We start from the raw sequence: 20,655 nt of genomic DNA on the forward strand, positions 1-20,655 counted from the left end.
TCTCAGTGCTGGTGGAAATGATATTGGGAAGGGTAGGAGAGAAGAGCTGCTAGATAAGTACAGGTCAGCTATAGATTTCATTAAGTCTAAGGGAGGGATCCCAATCATATGTAGCATCTTGCCTAGAAGGGGAGTAGGAAATGAATGGTTGTCTAGGGCAATTGGTGTAAATTGCTGGCTAGACAGATACTGCAAGGAACTTGCAATCCCATTCATTGACAACTGGAACAACTTTTATGGCAAACATGATATGTATGCAAGGGATGGGGTACATCTCTCTGGGGCTGGGGTGGTAGCACTTGCAGACTCGATTGAGAAGGCCATTGGTGAAATGCCTATGATTTTAAACTGATGGAAGATAGAGGTATGGGTGTGTGTGGGAAACAAGCAGGTTGCAACACTTGGGTTGGAAACAGTAAATGTATAAAAGGCATTCAGCATGAAGTTATAAATAAAGACAATAGATCAGGTCAGCAAACAAAGGGGGACAGCAGAGGGCAGCAAGGGACTAGCTCCCTTAAGGTTTACTATACTAATAGCAGGAGTGTAAGAAATAAGATAGATGAGCTAAGATTAATTGCAAGTGCAGGAGACATAGATATTATTGCTATAACAGAGACCTGGCTCAATCTGAAAGATAGAGAGATGCCCTCTGAATGTCACATACAAGGCTATAAATTATTCCACACTGACAGGGTCAACAGGAAAGGTGGTGGAGTAGCGATGTATGTCAGAGACAATTTAAATTGTTGTGTTAGACAAGATATTAAATTAGAAGCGTCAGCCACTGAATCTGTTTGGTTACAGCTTCTCGAGGGCCGAGAAAAACTAATTTTGGGTGTGATTTACAGGGCCCCAAATCTTGATAGGGAGTGCAGTAAACTTCTATGGGACGAAATTCGTAAGGCATCTACATACGAAAATGTTGTGCTAATGGGAGATTTCAACTATAGACAGATTGACTGGAGCAATTTGACAGGAAATTTAGAGTCAGGTGACTTTCTTGATACGATCCAGGATTGTTTTTTAAAACAGTTTGTGACAGAGCCAACTAGGGGAAATAACCTCCTTGACTTGGTTCTTGCCAGTAGGGAAACACTAATTAATAATCTTGAGGTTAATGATGAGCTTGGGGAAAGTGATCACAAATCACTCAGTTTTAATATATCATGGAATTCCCCTAATAATGGCAATCAAGTCTCCGTCCCTGACTTTCGCTTGGCTGATTTCATAGGACTGAAAAATTACTTAGGTGGGCTGAACTGGAATGACCTGACTAAGGGTCAGGTAGGTGGTGATGGTTGCCGATATGATGCTTTCCAGGGCATAGTTCTGGCTGCTCAGTCAAATTATGTTCCAAATAGGGAAATCAGATCAAACAAAAATGATCCTAAATGGATGAACAATAGATTAAAATATCTGATTGGTCAAAAGAGAGGTATATATAGGCAAATCAAAAGAGGAGAGGGGCAATTGAGAAATCGATATATTCAGTTAAAGAGAGAAATAAAAAAGGGAATTAGAAAAGCAAAAAGAGATTATGAGGTTAAAGTTGCAAGAGAATCGAAGACTAACCCAAAAGGATTCTTCCAGGTATACAGAAGTAAGATCAGGGACAAGATAGGCCCACTCAAAAGTTCCTTGGGTCAGCTCACTGACAGTGATAAGGAAATGTGTAGAATTTTTAACACATACTTCCTCTCAGTTTTTACACAGGAGGATACCAGCGATATTCCAGTAATGATAAATTATGTAGAACAGGACGATAATAAACTGTGTACTATTAGGGTCACAAGTGACATGGTCCTTAGGCAAATAGATAAATTAAAACCTAACAAATCCCCAGGCCCTGATGAACTGTATGCAAGGGTTCTAAAGGAATGTAAAGAGGAGCTTAGCACACCTTTGGCTAATCTTTTCAACATATCACTACAAACTGGCATGGTGCCAGATAAGTGGAAAATGGCAAATGTGATACCTATTTTCAAAACAGGTGACAGGTCCTTAGCTTCGAACTATAGACCAATAAGCCTAACCTCCATAGTGGGAAAATTTATGGAATCAATAATTGCCGAGGCAGTTCGTAGCCACCTTGAAAAGCATAAATTAATCAACGAATCTCAGCATGGTTTTACAAAGGGGCGTTCCTGCCTTACGAATTTATTAACTTTTTTCACTAAGGTATTTGAGGAGGTAGATCATGGTAATGAATATGATATTGTGTATATGGACTTCAGTAAGGCTTTTGACAGGGTCCCACATCAGAGACTATTGAGGAAAATTAAAGCACATGGAATAGGAGGAGAAATTTTTTCCTGGATAGAGGCATGGTTGACAAATAGGCAGCAGAGAGTTTGCATAAATGGGGAGAAATCAGAGTGGGGAAGTGTCACGAGCGGTGTTCCACAGGGGTCAGTGTTGGGCCCCCCTGCTGTTCACAATCTACATAAACGACATAGATGAGGGCATAAAGAGCGACATCGGCAAGTTTGCCGATGACACCAAAATAGGCCGTCGAATTCATTCTGACGAGGACATTCGAGCACTCCAGGAAGATTTGAATAGACTGATGCAGTGGTCGGAGAAGTGGCAGATGCAGTTTAATATAGACAAATGCAAAGTTCTAAATGTTGGACAGGACAATAACCATGCCACATATAAACTAAATAATGTAGATCTTAATATTACGGATTGCGAAAAAGATTTAGGAGTTCTGGTTAGCAGTAATCTGAAACCAAGACAACAGTGCATAAGTGTTCGCAATAAAGCTAATAGAATCCTTGGCTTCATATCAAGAAGCATAAATAATAGGAGTCCTCAGGTTGTTCTTCAACTCTATACATCCTTGGTTAGGCCTCATATAGATTATGCTGCACAGTTTTGGTCACCTTATTACAGAATGGATATAAATTCTCTGGAAAATGTACAAAGGAGGATGACAAAGTTGATCCCATGTATCAGAAACCTTCCCTATGAGGATAGACTAAGGGCCCTGAATCTGCACTCTCTAGAAAGACGTAGAATTAGAGGGGATATGATTGAGGTGTATAAATGGAAGACAGGAATAAATAAAGGGGATGTAAATAGTGTGCTGAAAATATCTAGCCTAGACAGGACTCGCAGCAATGGTTTTAAGTTGGAAAAATTCAGATTCAGGAAGGATATAGGAAAGTACTGGTTTGGTAATAGAGTTGTGGATGAGTGGAACAAACTCCCAAGTACCGTTATAGAGGCCAGAACGTTGTGTAGCTTTAAAAATAGGTTGGATAAATACATGAGTGGATGTGGGTGGGTGTGAGTTAGACCTGATAGCTTGTGCTACCAGGTCGGTTGCCGTGTTCCTCCCTTAAGTCAATGTGACCTGACCTGACTAGGTTGGGTGCATTGCCTTAAGCCGGTAGGAGACTTGGACCTGCCTCGCATGGGCCAGTAGGCCTTCTGCAGTGTTCCTTCGTTCTTATGTTCTTATGTAATACGCTCAAATTTGGTGTTTCATCTCCATAGAGTTTTATAGAAACAAAAATTTGAATAACTCAGGAATAAGTTATTGACATTTACCGTTTTGCAAAGAGGAATAATAGGAGTGTCATGATTTTTTCACACAATATTGATGAATGATGGTTCTGTTAATATTCATAGATGTTTTGCAATATGTTTTACCATTTTGTTTTTATTGACTCTTATTCTCCCAAAAAATGCCCCCCCAAAAAAAACATAAATTTCAATTTTTTTTATAATGCGATCTATTGACATTTCTCGCAAAAAAATTGAAATTTAGATAATCTAACTCTTAATCTTTCACCTGATGTTGACTAGAATATTGTACAACTTAACAATTTTGTAGGGTAGGGAGGGTTTTATGATAATTTTGCAATATCTTGCAACTTTGCAACAAGTCCATGCAAACATGTGTATAGGATGCAGACTGCTCCTTAATAACAGCATAAAGTTACTCTTGAAATTGGACCCCCCCCCCAAAAAAAAAAGGCACAAAATCGTCTCTCTCAACCCCTGAAGCGTTCCCTGATGCTATACTTACTTTAGGTGAAGGTTCTCAGGACTTTTTCCAGTTTCTCCTGCCTTGATAGGAGCTGTTGGTATACAGCAATATTCCAGCCTAGAGGGAAATAAGAGACTTGGGAATCATCATTAGCTCGACATTTGGTGTCAATTGTATTGTTGGGTATCTTGTATACTTTCTCACGTGTCCTTCATTACAGTAAGTTGTTACAGCAATGTGCAACGTAGGAACCAGACCCTCAAATATCTTCTTTGTATATATTATATAGTCTCTCTCTCTCTTCCGTTCAAGAAAAAAAAAATGCTCCAAGGAGTTCCTAATAGTTTAGATTCTTTTATTGATTCTGTGCAGGTATACAACCCCTGTACATTTTCCAGCTCTGCTATCTTTCCTGCCTTTAGTGGCACTGCGATCACAGAACAATATTAAATCATGAGAGCACAAGTGATATCACTCCTGTCATTGGTGTTTCTTGTTTTGAGAGCTTTCATAATCCACCCTGTCATTTTCCTGACCTTTACATTTGCCTCATGTTTCCCATATGACAAATCCTCTGGCATAATTCATTCCTCGGTGTTCTACTTGTTCCACAGGTTCTGTTGTATGGTCTGCCAGGATTTTGTATATTCTCGTTTGGAGGTCTTCATTCCTTTTGTATGTAAGCCGTTGAAACTGTCACCGGTGAACGAGTTTTTTTTTTTTCCCCATTGCCAGACTTTGTTGATATCTGTGATGTTTTTGTCTTACTGAGGTGACTCGTATTTGTTTTGGTATCATCTGCCTGTTATACGGGCGAAACGTTTTAGCAGTAAAGATACCCAAGTGTTGCATATGTGTCTTACTCATCCGTATAATTACATTCATGGGGAAGCGCCAAACCCGTAGGGGTTATTGTAATGGAGCGCTAAACCCGTAGGGGTTATTGTAATGGAGCGCTAAACCCGTAGGGATTATACAGCGCCTATGGGGGGATGGAAGGTATTCAGACTCAATTCAGGGAACTGGAGCACAGATCCAATTCCCTAGATCAAGAGCCCGTCTCCAGCGTCAAGGAACCTTCCCTGACGAATGAGGGGCAATGAGGTTCGATCGAAGGAGAGGTAGCTCAAATTCTTTGGATCAAAAGCTCTTCGACATCAAGGCACCTCAGTCGTAGTTGAAGCCTCAGAGGAATCACAAGGATTTATGGAACGCTTCAGGGGAAAAATTGGAACGAGTTTAATAAATACGAAATGACAGTAAATTTCATCTCTTCATATTTAGACATTAGAAAGACCAGCAACTCCAGTCGATTGTATGTTAGGAAACCAGGCCAGGAGCTGAGGTTCGACCCCCTCCACCCACAGGTCGACAGTAACATTGTAACAGTAAACGTTTGAGTAGGAGAGAAAGGTATTCTCTGTATGCTATGTCCATAGTGTGTTGCAGTGTCAGACAAGATGGTATAAACCTTGGTAATAAATACCGACAAGTTGGTTTAGAAAGACACGTAAGCAAACACTATGACATATTTATTAGAAAACGTTTCGGTCCTGGGACCTTGATCACTTCTAACATACAGAGGTAGAAAGGCATTATATATATAGGCGGAGAGTGAGGTGTGACGCACGTGACCTGAGGAATGTCATAAGAACATAAGAATGGAGGAACACTGTAAAAGGCCTACTGGCCCATGCGAGGCAGGTCCTTATCAAAACAACCTCTGCCTATGATGAGGACGGGTAGACGATGAAATCATGTGACTCCTGTGTTGTTGGGTTGGTGCTGCTTAAGTATCATGTATGTCAATGTTTTTGAAATTTTGTAGTTTCCAGTGTTGCGTTCTATAGTGTCGGTGACGGCGATTAGTGAGGCTTCTAGGCACCGTCGGCGTCTGAGGTCTGGTTCGGTGAGAACGAGTTGTGCCTCATTCCAGTTCATCAAATGTCCCGTGGAGTCTCTGTGGAGGACACAGGCGTACCTTACATCGTCTCTGTTAGAGGCATTTCGATGCTCATTCAGGCGGACTGCAAGATCTCTGCCTGTCTCGCCTACATATTTCTTGGGACAGAACCCACAGGGGATAGTGTAGACGCCTGCTGTAGAAGTTAGAGGTGTGGGGCTGCGTTTCGTAGTGAGGTCTTTGATAGATGATGTGTTTATGGTGGAAACGTTGATGTTACTCATAGCAAGTGCCCGGCGAGTATTCGTGGCAACATCACCACATGGGAGTACTATGAACTGCTTAGGGGGCTGTTCCATGGGCGGCTTGTTGAGAATAGCTTGTGCCTTGAACATCAAAATGGTATACAATACCGACAGGTTGGTAAGTAAGACACATAGGCAACAGTTAGGCAACTTTATTCCGAAACGTTTCGCCTACACAGTAGGCTTCTTCAGTCGAATACAGAAAGTAGGCAGGAACAGTAGAGATGTGAAGACGATGTAATCAGTCCATCACCCTTGAAGTCGTAGAATTTGAGGTTGTCAGTCCCTCGGCCTGGAGAAGTTCAGTTCCATAGTCAGGAACTATGTGAAGATCAAGCGACAGTGCGGAGACTTCAATACTGTCGGAAGGAGAGGTGCAGAGTAGTAGTAGTAGTAGTGAGAATGTAGCCACTGAGAGGTCAGGTCCCTCTCAGATCCAACAGTTCTCACTTGGAAGGGTTGTCTAAGGCGTTTTCTGTACCAAGAGGCCATGTGTTGCAGTGTCTGACAAGATGAACATCAAAATGGTATACAATACCGACAGGTTGGTAGGTAAGACACATAGGCAACAGTTAGGCAACTTTATTCCGAAACGTTTCGCCTACACAGTAGGCTTCTTCAGTCGAATACAGAAAGTAGGCAGGAACAGCAGAGATGTGAAGACGATGTAATCAGTCCATCACCCTTGAAGTCGTAGAATTTGAGGTTGTCAGTCCCTCGGCCTGGAGAAGTTCAGTTCCATAGTCAGGAACTATAGTTCCTGAGAGGGACCTGACCTCTCAGTGGCTACATTCTCACTACTACTACTACTACTACTCTGCACCTCTCCTTCCGACTATTTAAGTCTCCGCACTGTCGCTTGATCTTCAGATAGTTCCTGACTATGGAACTGAACTTCTCCAGGCCGAGGGACTGACAACCTCAAATTCTACGACTTCAAGGGTGATGGACTGATTACATGGTCTTCACATCTCTACTGTTCCTGCCTACTTTCTGTATTCGACTGAAGAAGCCTACTGTGTAGGCGAAACGTTTCGGAATAAAGTTGCCTAACTGTTGCCTATGTGTCTTACCAGCTTGTGCCTTAAGTCTGCAATCTCGGATGAAGAAAGATGGGAACTGAAGACGTGTAAAGGCTTGTGTTATGTAAGTACATTCTTCTTCTAGAAAACAAGGGCTGGAGATGCGAAGAGCTCTCAAGAAGAAGCCAATGAGGACTCCTCTCTTAGTGCGGGTGTCTTGGTGTGAATAAAAGTGTATAAGATCGTCCTTGTTGGTAGGTTTTCTATACACTCTGTGACAAACTTCTCTTCAAAGTGTATAGAAAACCTACCAACAAGGACGATCTTATACACTTTTATTCACACCAAGACACCCGCACTAAGAGAGGAGTCCTCATTGGCTTCTTCTTGAGAGCTCTTCGCATCTCCAGCCCTTGTTTTCTAGAAGAAGAATGCACTTACATAACACAAGCCTTTACACGTCTTCAGTTCCCATCTTTCTTCATCCGAGATTGCAGACTTAAGGCACAAGTTATTCTCAACAAACCGCCCATGGAACAGCCCCCTAAGCAGTTCATAGTACTCCCATGTGGCGATGTTGCCACGAATACTCGCCGGGCACTTGCTATGAGTAACATCAACGTTTCCACCATAAACACATCTATCAAAGACCTCACTACGAAACGCAGCCCCACACCTCTAACTTCTACAGCAGGCGTCTACACTATCCCCTGTGGGTTCTGTCCCAAGAAATATGTAGGCGAGACAGGCAGAGATCTTGCAGTCCGCCTGAATGAACATCGAAATGCCTCTAACAGAGACGATGTAAGGTACGCCTGTGTCCTCCACAGAGACTCCACGGGACATTTGATGAACTGGAATGAGGCACAACTCGTTCTCACCGAACCAGACCTCAGACGCCGACGGTGCCTAGAAGCCTCACTAATCGCCGTCACCGACACTATAGAACGCAACACTGGAAACTACAAAATTTCAAAAACATTGGCATACATGATACTTAAGCACCACCAACCCAACAACACAGGAGTCACATTTCATCGTCTACCCGTCCTCATCATAGGCAGAGGTTGTTTTGATAAGGACCTGCCTCGCATGGGCCAGTAGGCCTTTTACAGTGTTCCTCCATTCTTATGTTCTTATGTTCTTATAACATTCCTCAGGTCACGTGCGTCACACCTCACTCTCCGCCTATATATATATATATAATGCCTTTCTACCTCTGTATGTTAGAAGTGATCAAAGTCCCAGGACCGAAACGTTTTCTAATAAATATGTCATAGTGTTTGCTTACGTGTCTTTCTAAACCAACTTGTCGGTATTTATTACCAAGGTTTATACCATCTTGTCTGACACTGCAACACACTATGGACATAGCATACTACTCAAAGCTAATAGTCTTTAGAACCGAAACAGTAAACGTGTAGGTCGACAGTAATATTGTAGCAGTGGATGTGGTTTATACCTGTACCTCTCAGCCCAGGCCGCGGGGGTCAGCGCCCCCGCGGCCTGATCTGACAGTAATACTGTAGAGTAGACATTCAAGTTGATAGAATTAATGTAACAAGACAATAAGGTCGACAATAATATCTGACACAAACTTGTGTATACTTTTAGTTTAAAATATCCACGAAGTATATATATATATATATATATATATATATATATATATATATATATATATATATATATATATATATATATATATATATATATATATATATATATATATATACACCTCATGTATATTTTAAACTAAAAATGTCCCAGGACTGCAATGTATCCACAATATGTTCTTAGTGTTTGGTCAGCGTCTTTAACGTTAGTCAGGCTGCTTCAACCACAGTGAGTTGTGTTTTAGCGAGTCCTATTTTTAATGTTTTATATTGTAAGAACATAAATGTACGTATTGTAATGTTGATGTTTATAAAAAATCTGATATATTTGCTTGATGCCAAAAAATGGGCTCGTGGAGGCGACGTAAGTGCTAATGCATGACTTTGAATTACTCTTTCAGATAATCATTATGCTAAGTAATATGTTAGTGACAGTGTAAATAACTAAAATGATGATAACAGTCTGCATAAAAACTACATTGGATGATTGCTCAGGTATCATCATATATCTGTTCTCTCCTTCCTTTTTTCCCTTCTTCCTCTCTTTCATCCTCCCTTTTGTCCTCCCTATCCTAGACGTGCGTCATCGCTCCGTCCCCCTCCCCCTCCTCCCATCATTAGTGGTTCTGCACTGAAACACAAATAGGGTGTGTGTGTGTGGTGTGTGTGTGTGTGTGTGTGTGTGTGTGTGTGTGTGTGTGTGTGTGTGTGTGTGTGTGTGGTGTGGGTGTGTGTGTGGTGTGGGTGTGTGTGTGGTGTGTATGTGTGGTGTGTGTGTGTGTGGTGTGTGTGTATGTGTGGTGTGTGTGTATGTGTGGTGTGTGTATGTGTGGTGTGTATGTGTGGTGTGTGTGTATGTGTGGTGTGTGTGTATGTGTGGTGTGTATGTATGTGTGGTGTGTGTGTATGTGTGGTGTGTGTGTGTGTGGTGTGTGTGTATGTGTGGTGTGTGTGTATGTGGTGTGTGTGTATGTGTGGTGTGTGTGTATGTGTGGTGTGTGTGTATGTGTGGTGTGTGTGTATGTGTGGTGTGTGTGTATGTGTGGTGTATGTGTGGTGTGTGTGTGTGTGTGTGTGGTGTGTGTGTGTGTGTGTGTGGTGTGTGTGTGGTGTGTGTGTATGTGTGGTGTGTGTGTATGTGTGGTGTGTATGTATGTGTGGTGTGTGTGTATGTGGTGTGTGTGTGTGTGGTGTGTATGTGTGGTGTGTGTGTATGTGTGGTGTGGGTGTGGGTGTGTGTGTGTGTGTGCATTCTCCTAATTGTGGTTCCAGGGGTCGAGTAATAGCTCCTGGCCGCTACTAGGTTTTGTGTGTGTGTGTGTGTGTGTGTGTGTGTGTGTGTGTGTGTGTGTGTGTGTGTGTGTGTGTGTGTGTGTGTGGAACAAGCACAAACAGTCTGGTTAAAAATTAGTTACACAAAAATCATAATATGACACTTGACCGTCGACCGTCCACATACACCTCTGACAAACGACACACACTCACGAAAGGTTACATAAAAACACAGGTGAAAACATCAGTTAAAGAGCCCATTATGAAGGCAACGCCCAGCAAGTGTGTGTGTGTGTGTGTGTGTGTATTCTCCTAATTATGGTTCCAGGGGTCGAGTAATAGCTCCTGGCCGCTACTAGGTTGTGTGTGTGTATGAGGTAGTAGTAGTTACAGTTACTAATTGTCAAAGGCACTTGTCGATAAACACTTGGCCTGGTGTTTTTTTTTTTTTTTTTTTTTTTTTTTTTTTTTTACTTTTTTTTCTTTTTGCTGTGTATCGGTCGGTCGCTCTGTGCTGTCTCCTACATTCTTTCCTTCACGTTTGATCGCTGATTCACTGTCCCGTCCTCCTCCTCCTCCCTCTCCCTCATTCCACCCCTTTTCCTTCCCTCACGCGTTGCCCACTTTTATTGCTTCGTGCTTTATTCGCTCGGTATGAGAGAGTATGTGTTGTGTGGCCGTGCTGGTAGTTTGTATATTCCGTGGTTTTACTTTGCATGTACTTTCGTTTGAGTCTCGTTTATGTTGTCAAGTGGAGGCCTTGTGTGGAAGCCGGCCCCCGGGGGCGTTGACCCTCGGAATACTATCCAGGTAGACTCCAGGTAAGTTATTTAGCAGGTCAAAGCTCTCCCTTGCCTCAAACATCTACAGTGCCCGTCACGGCATTATGCTGGGTGAGCGCCCCGGCACCATACAGGGGGGGGGGGGTCTGTTTTCATTAGTGCATTCTGCTGGGTAGCAGGCGTTAGTATGACGTCTCGGCCTGCCGCCACACTTCACAGTGACTTCTCTTTGCTCACGTGGCTGTCGTGGTGAGAGGAAGTGCTGCACTGTTGTATCTCACCCGTCCCATATTTTGTCCAGTGTTCCCTTTGGTCTTGGGGCTATACATCTTTGATTATGGGTAAAAGGAAGTCTTTAACACCTGAAACTATAGCTCAAATCATAGTGCTTCACAAAGCTGGGCACCAGACGAAAGAAATAGTGGAGAATGCACTGACGAAAAAAGACCCCCCTGTATGGTAGGCCTTCGATTTTCATCACAGCATTGTGCCGGGGCACTCACCCGGCATAATGCCATGACGAGCACTGTAGATCAGGGATCCCTCAACCTGCGGCCCGCGGGCCGTGTGTGGTGCTTGTAGGAAATGGATGCGGTCCTCACATGAAATTATGAATTCACTTTTATGTAGGTTCCACACTGCACAGTGTCAACAAAACCGTGCGGCCCTCATCACACATTTGACCATCAAATGTGGCCCACTTGTGTAGGAAAGTTGAGGACCACTGAATTCTAGATTATGTATATTAGTACTTCATCTAGGTAGAAGTTATTTTTTCTAGCGCATAGCCTTGTTGTGGACCTCCATGTCCTCTTCTACGTCCTTCTCATATACACCTTAAACTTCCTTCTCCTTTCCTACTCACTACCTTCCTACTTATTACCTTTTCTACTCCCTACCGTTCCTACTTTTCCCAACTTTTTTTTTTTATACTTCTCCCTACCTTTTCTATTTTTCCCTACCCTTTCTTTGCACATTTCCTACGTATTCTCACATTTCCTTCTCCCTGCCTTTCCTAACTCCCCCAACTATTTCTGCTTTCCTCTCTCCTCTTACGTCTTCTCCCTCTTTTATCTGGCTCATCCTTTTCTCACTGCTCAGCTCCTCTCCCCTCTCATCCCTTCCACTATCCTCTTCCCTCTCTCTCGCTCCCCTCCTCCACTAATCCCCTTCCACGTGAATGTAATTCTAAAAAGTCACTATCTCCAGTTCCCATGAATTTCAAGCAGCACAGGTGAGGTTTACTCCAGAAATATATTTTAGTTTCATACATATATTTCGTTTTTTATATTCAAACCCTTGAAAAAAAAAGGTCGCCTCTTGTATGAGTAATATAAATTTTAGACAAAATTTAATATTTATTGAATATATGAAGAACTGCATTCTTCCTCTTTTTAAAAAAGAAAGCACGATGGTTCTTGTTTTTTTCAATACGAGCACTGATTTTTTTTTCAATAAGAAAATTGATTATATTTTTCAATAAGAACACTGTGGTTCTTTGAATAAGAACACTATGGTTCTTTGAATAAGAACACTATGGTTCTTTGAATAAGAACACTATGGTTCTTTGAATAAGAACACTATGGTTCTTTGAATAAGAACACTATGGTTCTTTGAATAAGAACACTATGGTTCTTTGAATAAGAACACTATGGTTCTTTGAATAAGAACACTATGGTTCTTTGAACACATCTCTCGTGGGTGAAACTGAACACATCTCTCGTGGGTGAAACTGAACACATCTCTCGTGGGTGAAACTGAACACATCTCTCGTGGGTGAAACTGAACACATCTCTCGTGGGTGAAACTGAACACATCTCTCGTGGGTGAAACTGAACACATCTCTCGTGGGTGAAACTGAACACACTTGAAAGGTCAAAGTTAATAGTTTGTTTCACATTTTGGGACTTGAGATTTCTATGTACAGTAATATAGACAAGCATCTTCAATTTCTGTGATTATTAGACAGTAAAGTGATTGTGCTGATTCTACTCTGCTCGAATGAGTTTTGTAGCACCAGCAGGAGGAGCAAGAGCAGGAGCAGGAGAATAAGAGGAAGAAGGAGGAAGAAGAGGAAGAGGAGGGGGAAGTAGTAGTAGTGGTGTGTGTATGTATGTATGTATGTATGTATGTATGTATGTATGTATGTATATATATATATATATATATATATATATATATATATATATATTATATATATATATATATATATATATATATATATATATATATATATATATATATATATATATATATATAAAATTATATTTTATAAAGACTTTATTTTTCTTTGTTTGACCTTTGAGTTTCGAGATTTTTCCTACTCCCAGAATTCGGCCCTGGGCCAGGTTTGTCTTGTGATTGCTTGGTTTACCAAGCTGTTGGCCTACTGACCCACGTATCTATCATAACCTGGTTGATGTGGCACTTTGGAGATACTAAACCCGTGTGGGCCATTCGATGCAAGGAGTGGTGGAGGTTAGACCCTTCGTTCGGTAATTGCAATTAAACACGAGAGAACAATTACGAATCTGGATACATCAACAGTGTGACGTAAAGCTGGGCATGTTTCCCCTTCGCATTCCTTCTTGCAGGATGAGTTTCGTGCGCCAAGCGATGAGATTTGTCAGGCAGTGTTGGGAGACATCACTAAGTCAACGAAATATCACCAAACATTCCGCTGTGGGTTCGCTAGTTATTGCTGTTGTAAACGTTTCCTTGAAGCAGGTCTAATGAAAATAATTTTTTTATTCGAAATTATTTCTCCGCACGGGAGGGAAGGGGGGAGGGAGGTGGTTAAGGTAATTGCGATTTAAAGGTTAGCGTAGTAAGAAGGTGAGGGAGGGGGGAGGTGAAGGTGTAAATAGTGACGTCAGGAGGAGTCGAGGTAGCCATGACAACGCTGGGGTGCCAGGGGGGTGTGTCTGCTGGTGGTGACTCATGTATAGTGTGCAACCTTAGTACCACGCCATCCTCCACGCGTTGCTCTACGCTCTCTTCTCTCCACTCTCCTCTCCCTTCACGTTCTCCTCTCCGCGCTCTCGTCTCCTTCCATGCTCTCTTCTTTCTCCCTCCACGCTCTCCTCTCTCCCTCCACGCTCTCCTCTCTCCCTCCATGCTCTCCACACCTCCATTTCTTGTCATGTCATAACCCTTGTTATTAACAAGTGAATAATTTGTTTTGTGTGTGTGTTTTTGTGTGTTTGTGTGTGTGTGTGTGTGTGTGTGTACTCACCTAGTTGTACTCACCTAGTTGAGGTTGCGGGGGTCGAGTCCGAGCTCCTGGCCCCGCCTCTTCACTGATCGCTACTAGGTCACTCTCCCTGAGCCGTGAGCTTTATCGTACCTCTGCTTAAAGCTATGTATGGATCCTGCCTCCACTACATCGCTTCCCAAACTATTCCACTTACTGACTACTCTGTGGCTGAAGAAATACTTCCTAACATCCCTGTGATTCATCTGTGTCTTTAGCTTCCAACTGTGTCCCCTTGTTACTGTGTCCAATCTCTGGAACATCCTGTTTTTGTCCACCTTGTCAATTCCTCTCAGTATTTTGTATGTCGTTATCATGTCCCCCCTATCTCTCCTGTCCTCCAGTGTCGTCAGGTTGATTTCCCTTAACCTCTCCTCGTAGGACATACCTCTTAGCTCTGGGACTAGTCTTGTTGCAAACCTTTGCACTTTCTCTAGTTTCTTTACGTGCTTGGCTAGGTGTGGGTTCCAAACTGGTGCCGCATACTCCAATATGGGCCTAACGTATACGGTGTACAGGGTCCTGAACGATTCCTTATTAAGATGTCGGAATGCTGTGTGTGTGTGTGTGTGTGTGTGTGTGTGTTTGAGTGTGTGTTTTTTTGTGTTTTTGTGTTTGTGTTGTGTGTGTGTGTGTGTGTGTGTGTGTTTGTGTTTGTGTTTGAGTGTGTGTGTGTGTGGGGGGGGGGGTTATGGGCGTCAAGGTCAAGCACACAAGCTTCGTATTGAGTACACGGCTTTCTTTAATACTGAGGTGAACCGGTGTCTGTGTGTTCCTTCACTCACGCCCCCGCCGCCCATGCTTCACACGCCCACGTCACCCATGCATCACCACGCCACTCATGCTTCATCCACCCCCACGCCGCCCATGCTTCACACACGCCCACGTCACCCATGCTTAACCCACGCCACTCATGCTTCATTCACGCCCACGCCAACCATGCTTCATGCACGCCCCAGCTTCACCAACAGGAACTAGCCGGGCTGTGGTTCGTACGTTAGACTGCGTGCGGCCAGCAGTAACAGCCTGGTTGATCAGACCCTGATCCACCGGGAGGCCTGATCCACCGGGCCGCGGGGTCTTTGATCCCCGGAATAGCCTCCAGGTAGACACCCACTCATGCTTCATCGAAACCCACGCCGCCCATGCTTTACACGCCCACGTCACCCATGCATCACCCACGCCACCCATGCATCGCCCACGCCTCCCATGCATCACCCACGCCACCCATGCATCACCCACGCCACCCATGCATCACCCACGTCACTCACGTCACCCATGCATCACCCACTTCACCCATGCATCACCCACGCCATCCATGCATCATCCACGCCACCCACGTCACCCATGCTTCACCCACATCACCCATGCTTCACCCACGTCACATATGCATCACAAACGTCACCCATGCATCACCCACGCCACCCATGCTTCACCCACGTCACATATGCATCACAAACGTCACCCATGCATCAACCACGCCATCCATGAATCACCCACGTCACCCATGTTTCACCCACGTCGCCCATGTTTCACCCACGTCACCCATGCTTCACCCACGCCTCCCATGCTTCACCCTCGCCACCCATGCATCACCTACGCCACCCACGTCACCCATGCTTCACCCACGTCACATATGCATCACAAACGTCACCCATGCATCACAAACGTCACCCATGTATCACCCACGCCTCCCATGCTCCACCCACGCCACCCATGCATCACCCACGCCACCCATGCATCACCCATGCTTCACCCACACCACCCATGCTTCACCCACACCACCCATGCTTCATCCACTCCACCCATGCATCACCCACGTCACCCATGCATCACCCACGCCACCCATGCATCACCCACGCCACCCATGCATCACCCACGCCACCCATGCATCACCCACGTCACCCATGCATCACCCACGTCATCCATGCATCACCCACGCCACCCATCCGTCACCCATGCATCACCCACGCCACCCATGCATCGCCTACGCCACCCATGCTTCACCCACACCACCCATGCTTCATCCACGCCACCCATGCTTCACCCACGTCACCCATGCGTCACCCATGCATCACCCACGCCACCCATGCATCACCCACGCCACCCATGCATCACCCACGTCACCCATGCATCATCCACGCCACCCATGCATCACCCACGTCACCCATGCATCACCCACGTCACCCATGCGTCACCCATGCATCACCCACGCCACCCGTGCATCACCCATGTCACCCGTGCATCACACACGTCACCCATGCATCACCCACGTCACCCATGCATCACCCACGCTACCCATGCATCACCCACGTCACCCATGCATCACCCACGTCACCCATGCTTCACCCACGTCACCCATGCTTCACCCACGTCACCCATGCATCACCCACGTCACCCGTGCATCACCCACGTCACCCATGCATCACCCACTTCACCCATGCATCACCCACTTCACCCATGCATCACCCACGTCACCCATGCTTCACCCACGTCATCCATGCTTCACCCACGTCATCCATGCTTCACCCACGTCACCCATGCATCACCCATGCTTCACCCACGTCACCCACGTCACCCATGCATCACCCACGTCACCCATGCTTCACCCATCCGTCACCCATGCTTCACCCACGTCACCCATGCATCACCCACGTCACCCATGCATCACCCACGTCACCCATGCATCACCCACGTCACCCATGCATCACCCATGCATCACCCATGCCACACACGCTTCACCCACGCCACCCATGCATCACCCACGTCACCCATGCTTCACCCACGTCACCCATGCATCACCCACGTCACCCATGTTTCACCCACGCCACCCATGCTTCACCCACGCCACCCATGCATCACCCACGTCACCCATGCTTCACCCACGTCACCCATGCTTCACCCACGTCACCCATGCTTCACCCACGTTACCCATGCTTCACCCACGTCACCCATGCTTCACCCACGTCACCCATGCTTCACCCACGTCACCCATGCTTCACCCACGTCACCCATGCTTCACCCACGTCACCCATGCTTCACCCACGTCACCCATGCTTCACCCACGTCACCCATGCTTCACCCACGTCACCCATGCTTCACCCACGCCACCCATGCTTCACCACGTCACCCATGCTTCACCCACGTCACCCATGCTTCACCCACGTCACCCATGCTTCACCCACGTCACCCATGCTTCACCCACGTCACCCATGCTTCACCCACGTCACCCATGCTTCACCCACGTTACCCATGCTTCACCAACGTCACCCATGCTTCACCCACGTCACCCATGCTTCACCCACGTCACCCACGTCACCCATGCTTCACCCACGTCACCCATGCTTCACCCACGTCACCCATGCTTCACCCACGTCACCCATGCTTCACCCACGTCACCCATGCTTCACCCACGCCACCCATGCTTCACCACGTCACCCATGCTTCACCCACGTCACCCATGCTTCACCCACGTCACCCATGCTTCACCCACGTCACCCATGCTTCACCCACGTCACCCATGCTTCACCCACGTCACCCATGCTTCACCCACGTCACCCATGCTTCACCCACGTCACCCATGCTTCACCACGTCACCCATGCTTCACCCACGTCACCCATGCTTCACCCACGTCACCCATGCTTCACGTCACCCATGCTTCACCACGTCACCCATGCTTCACCCACGTCACCCATGCTTCACCACGTCACCCATGCTTCACCCACGTCACCCATGCTTCACCCACGCGCACGTCGCCCATCCTGCTCGTAATTTAATTCCAATTTAGATATGTAATTTTCCTTTTTTAATTCTCCTCTTTCCTTCTGTTTTCTTTCCTCAAACTTTTCGTATTTTTCTCCTCACTTCATGTTTCTCCTCACTTCATGTTTCTCCTCACTTCATGTTTCTCCTCGCTTCATGTTTCTCCTCGCTTCATGTTTCTCCTCACTTCATGTTTCTCCTCACTTCATGTTTCTTCTCACTTCATGTTTCTCCTCACTTCATGTTTCTTCTCACTTCATGTTTCTTCTCACTTCATGTTTCTTCTCACTTCATGTTTCTTCTCACTTCATGTTTCTTCTCACTTCATGTTTCTCCTCACTTCATGTTTCTCCTCACTTCATGTTTCTTCTCACTTCATGTTTCTTATCACTTCATGTTTCTCCTCACTTCATGTTTCTTCTCACTTCATGTTTCTTCTCACTTCATGTTTCTTCTCACTTCATGTTTCTTCTCACTTCATGTTTCTTCTCACTTCATGTTTCTTCTCACTTCATGTTTCTCCTCACTTCATGTTTCTCCTCACTTCATGTTTCTTCTCACTTCATGTTTCTTATCACTTCATGTTTCTCCTCACTTCATGTTTCTTCTCACTTCATGTTTCTTCTCACTTCATGTTTCTTCTCACTTCATGTTTCTTCTCACTTCATGTTTCTTCTCACTTCATGTTTCTTCTCACCTCATGTTTCTCCTCGCTTCATGTTTCTCCTCGCTTCATGTTTCTCCTCGCTTCATGTTTCTTCTCACTTCATGTTTCTCCTCGCGTCATGTTTCTCCTCGCTTCATGTTTCTCCTCGCTTCATGTTTCTTCTCACTTCATGTTTCTTCTCACTTCATGTTTCTCCTCGCTTCATGTTTCTCCTCGCTTCATGTTTCTCCTCACTTCATGTTTCTCCTCACTTCATGTTTCTCCTCGCGTCATGTTTCTCCTCGCTTCATGTTTCTCCTCGCTTCATGTTTCTTTTCACTTCATGTTTCTCCTCACTTCATGTTTTTCTTCCCTATAACCAGTTTTGAGTCTTCCTTGTCCTGCGGGTTGGCCTAGGGCCAGGCTTTTCTCTTGCTTGCCTGGTCAGCCAGGTTGTTGCTGCTGGTGGCTTGCTTCCTGCCATAACCACAGCGTGGTTCACTTGACACTTAACATAAGAATGCGAAGGCAGTGATTCAGTTTCCTCCACTTTCAACATCTGACAGCCTCTTCGAGGCTGTCAGATGCCCAGGGTGCCTCTACTCCCCACAGGATTTATTTTACGTCTTCCCATCTCTCTCTTACTGTTATTACATTAATTTACTGTATAGGTCTGGGACTACGTGTATGGTTCTCTTTCTCTCCACTCTAGAGAGTACATATTCAGTACTTTTAGGCATTCCCAGTCGTTCAAATGGTATATTTTCTCTATGTGCGGCTCTAACAATCAGATACAGAGATAAGAGAAAGGAGATTTGCGTAGGAGAAACCAGAGATGTGGAAGTAATACAAGAGTAGTGGTCATATATAACTGGGATTCCTCCTCCTGACTTAATTAAATCAATAGTCATCCTGTTCTTGGCAAGCAAGTTTTCTGTCCTGCGTCTCCCGGTATTTCTCATTACCTGAGATGGTTTTTTAACCAACTCCAGGGTAACATACGTCGTGTCGAACTGTCCCTTACAAAATACTCTCCGAGCCTGGCCCATGGCCGGGCTCAGACAGTAGATAGACTCTCGAAACTCTTCAAAGGTATGTATATACCTTGGACAATAAGACACTAGTGCAGTATTTGGGAATCTTTATTGAGGAGGAAACGTTTCCTCAATATTTCCAAATGTTGCACAAGTTTCTTATTCTTCAACTTGTGGGTTTTCTACACCATTTATCACATATATAATATATCTTGTGAGTTCACAACACTGAACATATTCTTACATTAAATTGTCTTATCTTTCTCCCTATGTTGAAAACTACGTTCCGGGGACCATTGGTTATGGCTAACATGTTTCCCTTTATATTGGAAATGGTATAAAATATCGACAAGTTGATTTAAGGCATGTTTAACAGTTAGGTATCTTTATTGCTGAAACGTTTCGCGCATACAGTAGGCTTCTTTAGTCAGATACAGAGGCAGCAGGTATACTAGTGAAATGAAGATGTGATCAATCCATCATCTTTGGAGAAACAGTATTTGAGGTAATCAGTCCCTGGATTACATCATTTTTTATTTCACTACTGCAACTGTTGCCTCTGTATTTGACTGAAGAAGCCTACTGTGTAGGCGAAACGTTACAACAATAAATATACCCAACTGGTGTACATATCTTACTCATCGTGTTTCCCTTTGTCACTGCTAGCCACTTCACATCTATCCAAACAAATATTCAATTACTTACCCTCCTTGAGAGGCAGAACCTCTTCTTTTAGCGCTCGTAACTCTTTTTTTTTTTTTTTGTACTCACGACACCGCTCCTCAAGGCTAATTCTGACACACTATCCATATTTCCCAAGTAACATGTGCAGGACAGATTGCACGATCTCCCTTGACCACTGATTTCTTGTGCGCTTGAGTTGTGCGTGCGTGCTTTCATGGGTTCAGGTTGAGCGTTCGCACTTTTGTGCGCCTCTTATTAATACGTTGATTAATATAGGTAAATTTCGTTAGTGATAATAATAATGATACGCTCTTTTGACCAATAACGTACAGTACTAATGTCCTCATCAGAGGACATTAGTACTGTGCTTCTCTTTAT

At 44.7% G+C, this 20,655-nt stretch overlaps 1 protein-coding gene across 7 annotated transcripts in view; it reads left to right on the plus strand.

Moving 5' to 3' along the window:
• The window catches only part of LOC128695334 (protein sickie), a gene marked incomplete at its 3' end in the record, with an annotated part of 543,730 nt that overhangs the window by 402,642 nt on the left and 120,433 nt on the right, over positions 1-20,655 (plus strand).

This window comes from Cherax quadricarinatus, chromosome 50, assembly GCF_038502225.1.
Source record: "Cherax quadricarinatus isolate ZL_2023a chromosome 50, ASM3850222v1, whole genome shotgun sequence".
Classification (NCBI taxonomy): Eukaryota; Metazoa; Arthropoda; class Malacostraca; order Decapoda; family Parastacidae; genus Cherax; species Cherax quadricarinatus.